The sequence below is a fragment of the Monodon monoceros genome, unplaced genomic scaffold (genome assembly GCF_005190385.1).
Source record: "Monodon monoceros isolate NGI ecotype Baffin Bay Population unplaced genomic scaffold, NGI_Narwhal_1 Super_Scaffold_5, whole genome shotgun sequence".
Lineage (NCBI taxonomy): Eukaryota > Metazoa > Chordata > Mammalia > Artiodactyla > Monodontidae > Monodon > Monodon monoceros.
The window spans coordinates 43,174,491-43,186,014 of NW_021703782.1; the positions used below are offsets into that span (position 1 = coordinate 43,174,491).

At 42.2% G+C, this 11,524-nt stretch overlaps 1 pseudogene; it reads left to right on the plus strand.

Annotated features, from left to right (window-relative positions):
* Positions 1 to 9,791, plus strand: LOC114884439 (annotated as a pseudogene).
* The last annotated feature ends 1,733 nt before the right edge of the window (positions 9,792 to 11,524 follow it).

Consider the following 11,524-nt stretch of genomic DNA (forward strand, 5'->3'; position numbering starts at 1 on the left):
ATGGTGATGGCTCTGAAGATGAAAAAAGAGGGCAATAAGCCAAGGAATGTGGAAGGCCTCCAGAGAGTGGAAAAGGCAAGAAACAAATTATCCTACAGAGCCTCAGAAAGGAACACAGTCCTGTCAACACATTGATTTTAACCCATTTCAGAGTTTAATGTTAATAAGAACACTTAGCATGAGATTTATCCTCTTAGTAGTTTTTTAAGTATACAATACAGTATTGTTGACTATAGGATAGATACAGTGTTGTAGCGCAGATCTCTAGAACTTATTCATCTTGCTTAACTGAAACTTTATGCCTATTGATTAATAATTCACACAACCCCTCTCTCTGGCTCCTGGAAACCACCATTACACATTTTGATTCTATGAACTGGACTATTTTATTTTATTTATTTATTTATTTTTTGAACTGGACTATTTTAGATACCTTGTATAAATGAAATCATGCAATATTTGCCTTTCTGTGACTGGTTTATTTTACTTAGGATAATATCTTCAGGGTTCATCCATGTTGTCACATATTGCAGAGTTTCCTTCTTTTTAAAGGCTAAATAATAATCCATTGTATGTGTATACCACTATGACTTTATTCATCTGTTGATAGACATTCATGCTTTTTCACGCCTTGGCTATTGTGACTGGTGCTGTAATGGAGTGTAATGAACATGGGAGATTTCTTTGAGATCCTAGTTTCAATTCTTTTGGATAAATACCTAGAACTGGGATTGCTTGGTCATATGGTAGTTCTATTTTTATTTTTATTTTTTGGCTACACCGCACAGCATGCGGGATCTTAGTTCCTCGACCAGGGATCAAACCCATGCCCCCTGCATTGGAAATGCAGATTCTTAACCACCAGACCACCGGGGAAGTCCCAGTAGTTCTGTTTTTAATTTTTTGAGGAACCTCTATACTGTTAACCATAGTGGCTACACTATTTTGCTTTCCCACCAACAGTGCACAAGGGTTCCAATTTCTCCACATCCTAACCAACACTTGTGGTCTTTTCCTTTTTTTTTTTAAATAATAACCATCCTTACAGGAGTGAGGTGATATTTCATTGCGGCTTTGATTTGATTTGTATTTCCCTGATGGTTATAGACTGTGGAGCTTTTTTTTTTTTAAGAAGATGTTGGGGGTAGGAGTTTATTAATTTATTTAGTTTTGCTGAGTTGGGTCTTCGTTTCTGTGCAAGGGCTTTCTCTAGTTGTGGCAAGCGGGGGCCACTCTTCATCGCAGTGTGCGGGCCTTTCACTGTCGCGGCCTCTCTTGTTGCGGAGCACAGGCTCCAGATGCGCAGGCTCAGTAGTTGTGGCTCACGGGCCTAGTTGCTCCGTGGCATGTGGGATCCTCCCAGACCAGGGCTCGAACCCGTGTCCCCTGCATTAGCAGGCAGATTCTCAACCACTGTGCCACCAGTGAAGCCCCGAAGCATTTTCTCATATACCTGATAGCCATTTATATGTCTGCTTTGGAGAGATGCCTATTCAAGTCCTTAGCTCACTTTAAAATCAGGTTTTGGTTTTTGGCTGTTGAGTTGTAGGACTTCCTTACATATTTTGGATATTAACCCCTTATAAGTTACATAGTTTTCAACTGTTTTCTCTGAGTCCATAAATTGCCTTTTCACTCTGTTGTTTCTGTTGCTATAAAGGAGCTTTTTAGTTTGATGTAGTCCCAGTTGACTGTTTTGCTTTTGTTGCCTGGGCTGTTGTTGTCATATACAAAAAAATCATATTCAAGACCAATGAAGCTTTTCCCCAACATTTTCTTCTAGGAGATTTACACTTTCAGAATTCTTTAAATGTTAATCCATTTTGAGTTGATTTCTGTGTATGGTATAAGATAAGGGTATTATTTCATTCTTTAGCATATAGATATTCAGTTTTCCCAACACCATTTGTTGAAGAGATTATCCTTTCCCCATTGTGTATTCTTTGCACTTTTGTCAAAGATCAGTTGACCATGTATGCATATGTTTATTTCTGGGCTCTCTAGTCTGTTCCATTGGTCCAAATCTCTGTCTTTATGCCAGTAGTGTACTGTTTTGACTATTGTAGCTCTGTAATATATTTCGAAATCAGGAAGTGGAGTGCCTCCAGTTTTGCAAGATTGCTTTATCTATTCAGGTTTTTGGTGTTTCCACATGAGTTTTAGGATTGCTTTTTCTACTTCTGTGAAAAATGCTGTTGGAATTTTGATAGGGGTTACATAGAATCTGTAGATCACTTTGGGTAGTATGGACATTTTAACAATATTAATTCTTCAATCCATGAATATGGGATATCTTTCCATTTGTTTGTGTCTTTATCAACGTCTTATAGTTTTCAGTGCATGGGTCTTTCCCATCCTTGTTTAAATTTATTCCTAAATATGCTGTTGTTTTTTATGCTATTATGAACGAGATTGTTTCTTTAATTTTCTTTTCAGATAGTTCAGTGTTAGTATATAGAAATACAACTGATCTTTGTATGTTGATTTTGTATCCTGCAAATTTACTGAATTTATTAGTTCTAACAGTTTCTTGGTGTAGTCTTTTTTCTATATATAAGATATTGTCATTTGCAAACATGGAAAGTTTTACTTCTTTCTTTCCAACTTGGATGCCTTTTATTTCTTTTTCTTGCCTAAATGTTCTAGCTATAATTTCTAGTACTATGTTAAATAGAAGTAGCAAGAGCAGTTATCCTTGTCTGTTACTAATATTAAAGGAAAAGCTTTCAATTTTTTACCATTTAGTGTGAGGTTAGCTGTGGGCTTGTCATATATGGCTTTTATTATGTTGAGGTAATTTCCTTATATTCCTAGTTTTTTGAGAGTTTTTATCATAAAAGGGTATTTGAATTTTGTCAAATGCTTTTTGTTCATCTATTGAGATGATTGTGTAATTTTTATTCTATATTCTGGTATTGTGGTGTATCACATTTATTGATTTGTATATGTTGAACCAACATCTTTGCATCCCAGGGATAAATCCCACTTGGTCATGATCTACAGTCCTTTTAAAAAAAGCTGTTGAATTTGGTTTGCTAGTATTTTGTTTTTTGGTTTTTTTTGCATTTGTATTCATCTGGGATATTGGCCTGTAGTTTTCTTTTCTTGTAGTGTCTTTTTCTGGCTTTGGTATCAGGATAATGCTGACTTCATAAATGAATTTGGAAGTGTATACTTCTCTTCAAGTTTTTGGAAGAGCTTGAGACAGATTGGCATTAATTCTTTTAAAGTGTTTGGTAGAATTCATTAGTGAAGCCATCTGGTCCTGGGCTTTTCTTCCTTGGGAGATTTTTGATTATTGATTCAACCTTCATACAAGTTATAGGTCTGTTGAGACTTTTTTTTTTTTTTTTTTGGCTGTGCCATGCAGGTTGTGGGATCTCAGTTCCCTGACCAGGGACTGATCCCAGGCCATAGCAGTGAAAGCCCAGAATCCTAACCACTAGGCCACCAGGGAACTCCCTAGACTTTGTTTTTCTTTATGATTAGGTCTTGGTAGGTTGTATGTTTCTAGGAATTTATCCATTATTTCCAGATTATCCAGTTCGTTGGTGTATAATTGTTCATACTGGTCACTTATGATCTTTTTAATTTCTGTGGCATCGTTTTTAATGTCTTCTCTTTCGTTTTATTTTGTAACCTCTTTTTTTCTTAGTCTTTCTAAGAGTTTGTCAATTTTATTTATCTTTTCAAAATATCAGCTCTTAGTTTCATTGGTTTTTTTCACTTGTTTTTCTATTTCACTTACTTATGTTCTGATCTTTCTTATTCCCATCTTTTTTTATAACTGAAAGCTTAATTTATTCTTTTTCTAGCTTCTTGGAGTGTAAAGTTAGGTTGTTTGAGATTTTTTTTCTTTTTTAATGAAGCATTTATGACAATAAACTTCCCTGTTAGTACTGCTTTTGTTGAATCTCATATGTTTTGATATGTTGTGTTTTTGTTTATCTCGAGGTATTTTCAAATTTCCTTTTAAATCCAATTGTTGTTCAAGATTATTGTTGTTTAATTTCCACATCTGTTAATTTTTCCAGTTTTTTGTCTACTATTGACTGCTAGTTTCATTCCATTGTGGCCAGAAAAGATATTTGGTATAATTCCAATCTTCTTAAATTTGTTAAGACTTGTTTTGTAACCTAAATGTGAGCTATCCTGGAGAATGTTCCATGTGCACTTGAGAAGAATGTGCTCTGCTGCTGTTGGGTGGAATGTTCTATACAGTAAGTCCCCTACATACAAACGAGTTCTGTTCTGAGAGCACATTCATAAGTCCAATTTGTTTGTAAGTCCAACAAAGTTAGCCTAGGCACCCAACTAATACAATCAGCTATATAGTACTGTACTGTAATAGGTTTATAATACTTTTCACACATATAATGCATAAACAAAAAGTAATGAAGACATTTTAAATCTTACAGTACAGTACCTTGAAAAGTACAGTGTACAGTACAACAGCTGGCATACAGGGGCTGGCATTGAGTGAACAGGCAAGAAGAGTTACTGACTGGAGGAGGGAGAGGAGGTGGGAGATGGTAGAGCTGAAGGATCAACAACAATAGGAGATAGAGGGCAAGCTGCAGTTTTCACTCACACCTGACGATGGCACAGGTTCTGGTTCCTTGCTGGAATTAATTCTGTCTACCCTCTTGAAAAAATGAACCAGTGATGTCTGGGTGGTAGCTCTTTTTTTCTCATTATAGATGACATGGTAGCACTGGATTGCATTCTGAATGGCTGCTGCAACCTTCGTGTACTGTTCTATGTTCCGGTCCTATGCCTCAAAAACTAACAGTGCCTCCTCAAATAAAGAAAATCCCCTTGCCATTTCCTGCGTCGTGAATCTCTTCGGTTCTTCAGTTACTTCTTCTTTCTCTTGTCTCTCTTCGTCCTTTCTCTGGGCCTCCAGTTCCATCAGGTCTTCATTAGTAATCTCCTCATGTTGCACAGCAAGGAGTTCAATGAAGTCGTCCTCTTGCAGATCTAGCTGAAATAAAGATACTATACTACTGTACTCTGTACAGTACTGTACAGTAAAGTACACAGAAGCACAACTACTTGTAGAGGATGCATGCACATGACAATGTACGCCAGACAAGTGAACTAATTTACGTGATTGGACATGCGAACACACGTTCCCATCTTCGAAAGTTCACAACTCGAAGGTTTGTATGTAGGGGACTTACGCTGTATGTCTGTTAGGTCCATTTAGTCTATAGTTTTGTTCAAGTCCTCTGTTTCCTTTTTGATCTTCTGTCTGGATGTTCTATCCATTACTGAGAGTGGAGTCTCTTACCATTATTGTCTTGTCTTATATTGTTTATTTCTCCCTTCAAACTATCAATGTTTGCTTTATATATTTAGGTGCTCTGATGTGTGTAATATATATAATTCTTATATCTTGTTGGGTAGATTGGCACTTTTATCAGTATAACGTCCTTCTGTCTCTTATGACAATTTTTGACTTATAATCTATTTTGTGTGATATAAGTATAGCCAACCCTGCTCTATTTTGGTTACTATTTCTGTGGAATATCTTTTTCCATCCCTTCACTTTCAACCTGTGTGTCCTTTTTATTTTTTACTTTATTTTATTTTATTTTATTCATTTATTTATTTTTGGCTGTGTTGGGTCTTCGTTTCTGTGTGAGGGCTTTCTTCAGTTGCGGCAAGCGGGGGCCACTCTTCATCGCGGTGCGCGAGCCTCTCACTATCGCGGCCTCTCTTGTTGCGGAGCACAGGCTCCAGACGCGCAGGCTCAGTAGTTGTGGCTCACGGGCCTAGTTGCTCTGCAGCATGTGCGATCTTCCCGGACCAGGGCTCGAACCCGTGTCCCCTGCATTGGCAGCCAGATTCTCAACCACTGCGCCACCAGGGAAGCCCATGTGTGTCCTTTTTAGACAGCATATAGTTGAGTCTTGTTTTTTTAATTCGTTCAGCCACTCTTTGTCTTTTGACTAACGAGTTTAATATTTTTTCATTTAATGTTAATTACTGACAGAAAAAGATTTACTGTTACCATTGAGTTCATTGTCTTGTTAGGTTTTTTGGTGTTTTTTGGTTTTTTTTTTTGTTTGCTTTTTGCTCTGAAAGATCCTTTTGTGAATCATGGTGGAATTACCTATACCAGATATTTTAAAGATGTAGAACTTTATAATCGTGAGGTGATTTCAGTGAACAAGAAAAGCTTTCCAAAGTGAACTTAGCCAAAATTGTATTTAATCTTCCTTAAATATAGACACATTTTAGTTATTGGGGAGAAAGTCTGTTGAAATATAACAGGAAGTATTCGGATCCCTCTCTACTCCTCCTCCACCCTGTCCCCTATAGCTTCACATAGCCCAGAATCCATTTACTTTTGTTCCAATAGCCATTATACTTTATATTCTTTTAAAGTGGAAGCTTTGAAGTTGTAATAAATGTATCATACTACTCAGTTTGTTCAATTCAGTAAGCATTCATAGAGTATTAGGCATCCCTCTAGGTTAGGTACCAGAGAGCAGTAGCTTTCAAACATTTTATAGCATGAAAAAAAAACCCATTTTATACTGTGACTCACAGTAACAAGTATCAATATGGTTAACATTGTAACCCACCATGTCATTTGTGTGCGCCTATACTCATAACTGAAACAAGTGTCATAAAATAACACTTATTGGTATTATGGGAGATATACTTTGATATTTACTATTCTATTTTTTTCTTTTTAAAAACTTTTTATTGAAGTATAGTTGATTTACAATGTTGTGTTAATTTCTGCTATACAGCATTGTGACTCAATTATACATATATATTTTTTTCATATTTTTTTCCGTTATGGTTTATCACAGGATATTGAATATAGTTCCCTGTGCTATACAGTAGGACCTTGTTGTTTATCCATCCTGTATATAATAGTTTGCATCTGCTAATCCCAAACTCCCAATACTTCCCTCCCACATCCCCCCTCCCTCTTGGCAACCACAAGTTTGTTCTCTATGTCTGTGAGTCTCTTTCTGTTCCATAGATATGTTCATTTGTGTCCTGTTTTAGATTCCACATATAAGTGATATAATATGGCATTTGTCTTTTTCTGACTTACTTCACTTAGTATGATAATCTCTAGGTCCGTTCATGTTGCTGCAGATGGCATTATTTCATTCTTTTTAATGGTTGAGTAATATTCCATTGTGTGTATATATACATATATACACACATATCACATCTTCTTTATCCATTCATCTGTCGATGGACATTTAGGTTGTTTCCATGTCTTGGCTATTGTAAATAGTGCTGCTATGAACATAGTTTCCAGAGGATGCCCTCCACCGGTGGGTGTTTGAGGTGGTGGAGGCTCTGCAGGAGCATCCTTGGCACCCCAGCCAGATCCTCATTCGCTACAGCTGGGAGCTCATCGTCATCTGGGACCTGCAGGGCAGCCGCGTGCTCTGTCATTGCCTCAGCAGCCAGCAACAGGAGAATATCTGCTGGCAGTGGGATGGTCATCTGATAGCTGCCATTCTGACAGCAGCTACTGCCAGTGGCCCCTGTCCGGTGATACCCAGCAGCCAGAGCCCCTGCACAGCTGTGTGCCTTTTGGTCCTTTTCCTTGCAAAGCTATTACCAACATCTTCTGGCTGACCACCAAGCAGGGGTTGCCCTTCACCATCTTCAAGGGTGGCATGCTGTGGGCTGGCTATGGGGACTGCCACTGCATCTCGGTGGTCCACAACAGCCAGCAGACAGCCTCTGACTTCATCTCCCGAGTCGTCGACTTTACTCTTCTCGTTGAGATGGACTGTGCGGCTGCCTTTGATGACCCCTACACTCAGGTGGTGTTGGCTGAGGAGGAGCTGGTGGTGATTCACCTGCAGACGGCCGGTTGGCTGCAGATTTAGCCTCCCTACCTGGCCTCCCTGAACTGCTCTGCCATCACCTGCTCCCACCAAGTCTCCAACATCCTCCTGAAGCTGTGGGAGCACATCATCACTGCTGGCAGCTGGCAGAACACACACTTCTCCACCGTGGAGTGGCCCATAACTCACGGGGCATGAGGACAGCATGGTGAGGTTCTGGGATGCCTGTGGCATGTGCTTGCTGCTGCTCTACAAACTCAGCACTGTACAGGTGTTCCTCACCAACACAGACCCCAGTGAGAACCTCACTGCCCAGGGCGAGGATGAGTGGTCCCTGCTCTGTAAGGTGGGCTCCTTTGACCCCCACAGTGATGATCTTCAGCTGGGCATCCAGAAGATTTTCCTCTGCAAATACAGTGGCTACTTGGTTGTGGCCACCACGGCAGGGCAGGTGAGGGTGCTGGAGCTAAATGATGAGGAGGTGGAGCATTCCATGGAGCAGGTGGAGGCTGACCTGCTGCAGGACCAGGAAGGCTACCGCTGGAAGGGGCAGGAACGCCTGTGTGCCTGCCCGGGGCCTGTGTGCTTTGAGCCTGGCTTTCAGCCCTTCGTATTGGTGCAGTGCCAGCCCCTGGTTGTGGTCACCTTCTTGGCCCTGCACTCCCAGTGGCACTTCGTGGCCTTCGGCACCAGCCACGGCTTCAGCCTCTTTGACCACCGGCAGTAGCAGCAGGTCTTTGTCAAGTGCACACACCTCAGTGATCAGCTAGCCTTGGAGGGCCCACTGTCCCATGTGAAGTCCCTAAAGACGTCTCTGTGCCAGTCCTTCCGCTGGACACTTTGCAGCCGGGTGTCCAAAAGGTAGCAGTGGCCCGCTGGCCCTCCAGGAGATGTGCAGGAGGGGAGCACCAGGCAGAGCAGACCCACATGCAGAACATGGAGCTGGTGCCCGTGCAGTGCAAGATGGAGGCCCACTCGGCAGCAGACACCTTCATGGGCTTAGTCCGGACCCTCTACTTGACTGACATCTACCTGAGGGACAACTCTCGCCTCTGCCTCTTGCTGTGGGCTGGCACCAATGGTAGTACCGTCTTTGCCTTTGCCTTGTGCATGACACCCGAGGAGCACAGAATGGATGAGCCGGTGTGAGCGGAGCAGGCCAAGGAGATCCAGCTGATGCCTGGTGGGCATCCTGGTACTGGACGGACACAGTGTGCCCCTTCTCAAGTCCCTGGAAGTGGCCCATGACCTGTCAAAGAGCCTGGACATTCAGGGAAGCCACCAGCTGTTCGTTGGGTCAGAAGAACAGTTCAAGGTGTTTCACGCTGCCCAAGGTCAGTGCCAGGCTGAAGCTGAAGCTAACCACCCTAGAGGGCTTGCGGGTGCAGTGAGTCACTGTGGCCTGCTTCCGCAGCTGTCGAGCTGAGGACTATAGGGAACATCACCTGGCTGTCATCACCAACATGGGTGATGTCCAGGTGGTCTCACTGCCCCTGCTCAAGCCCCAGGTTCATTATAGCTACTTCTGCTAAGTGGATGTCAGCAGCATTGCTTTCTGCATCTTCACCAAATATGGCCAAGGTTTCTACCTGATCTCACCCTCCAAATTTGAGCACTCCTCTCTCTCCACCAAGTGGCTGGTTGAGCCCCAGTGTCTGGTGGATTCAGCAGAAGCAAAGAACTACAGCTGCCCCCGCAATGGATTGGGCCCTGAGAAGGCCTTGGGTGGAGCCAGGAACTCAGCCAAGGTGATGGAGAGGAGAGGAGGTTAGCCTGAGATGGAGCATGCTCTGCTCAGTGATGAGAGGGTCCTGAAGGAGATCCAGAGCACGCTGGAGCGAGACCAAGGGCACTGTGGCAATTGGCCATTCTTAGCAAGTGGGTTACAGCCTCAGCAATGGGGAGGATGCTCCTGAGTTGCTGTCACTCTATCTCCTTCTGCAGTGGAGTGAGTGGTAGGGGCATCCAGGCGTCATGATAAGCACACACTACTGAGGCCTCTTCCTTGGGGTACCACCCCACCTAGAGAGGCCCATGCACTGGGCCATGCAGGGGGTAGGGGGACCCCCATTTTCCACCCTGCTGCTGCTCCTGGCCTCGGGAGAGGAGACACCCCAGGTCCTTGGGGCTATCCCTTCCTGGGCCTTGACTATCTTGGTCCTTTTGTCAATGTTGCACAGTTTTTAAACCCCCACTCCCCCCTTTTTGTTAGTCTTTTAATTATTTTGTCTGCCTTTTCCTCTCTTGATGTCTTCCTTTGTGTTTTGTTGTTTTTTCGTATAGCTGTGCCTTGATTCTTCTCTTTCTTCTGTGTAGTTTCTGTAGGTCCTTCCTTCCTTCCTTCCTTCATTGGGTCTTCTTTGCTGTGTGTGGGCTTTCTCTAGTTGTGGTGAGCAGTGGCTGCTCTTCATTGTGGTGCATGGGCTTCTCATTGAGGTGGCTTCTCCTGTTGCAGAACATGGGGTCTAGGCGTGTGGGCTTCAGTAGTTGTGGCTCGCGGGCTCTAGGGGACAGGCTCAGTACTTGAGGCGCAGGGGCTTAGTTGCTCTGTGGCATGTGGGATTTTCTCAGACCAGGGCTCGAACCCGTGTCCCCTGTATTGGCATGAGGATTTTTAACCACTATGCCACCAGGGAAGTCTGTATTTTTCTTTTTTATTGTGGTAAAATATACATAATGTGATATCTACCATCTTAGCCATTTTTAAGTACAGTTCAGTGGTGTTAAATACATTCACATAACTTTTTCATCTTGTAAAACTGAAACTCTATACCCATTAAACAATGACTCCCCATTCTCCTCTCCCCTCAACCCCTGGCAACCACCTTTCTACTTTCTGTCTGTATAATATTGACTGCTCTAAGTACCTCATGTAAATGGAATCATACAGTATTTATCTTTTTATGACTGGCTTATTTCACTTAGCATAATGTCCTCAAGGTTCACCCATATTATAGTATATTGCAGAATTTCCTTCAAGACTGAATAATGTTCCATTGTATGTATATATGACATTTTGCTTATTCATCTATCCATGGACACATGGGTTGCTTTCACATTTTAGCTATTGTGAATAATGGTGCTAGTGTACAGATACCTCTTTGAGACCCTACTTTCCATTCTTTTGGGTATATACTCAGAAGTGAAATTGTTGGATCATATGGTATTTCTATTTTTAATTTTTTTAGGAACTGCCATGCAATTTTCCACAGCCACTGTGCCAATTTACATTCTTTTTTTTTTTTTTTTTTGCGGTATGCGGGCCTCTCACCGTTGTGGCCTCTCCCGTTGCGGAGCACAGGCTCCGGACGCACAGCCTCAGCAGCCATGGTTCACGGGCCCAGCCGCTCCGTGGCATGTGGGATCCTCCCGGACCGGGGCACGAACCCATGTCCCCTGCATCGGCAGGTGGACTCTCAACTACTGCGCCACCAGGGAAGTCCCCCAATTTACATTCTTATCGGTAGTGCATAAGGGTTCCAATGTTTCCACATCCTCACTGGCACTTGTTTTCTGTTTTTTGACAGTAGCAATCCTAATGGGTATAAGGCTGTAGGTATTTTTTTACATGGTTACGTTGAGGCTTACATACAATATCTTAGAACTGTAACAGTCTATTTTCAGACTGATAACAACTTAAGTTCAATCACCTACAAAACCTCTACATTTTAAGTCCCCCACACACTTTATAT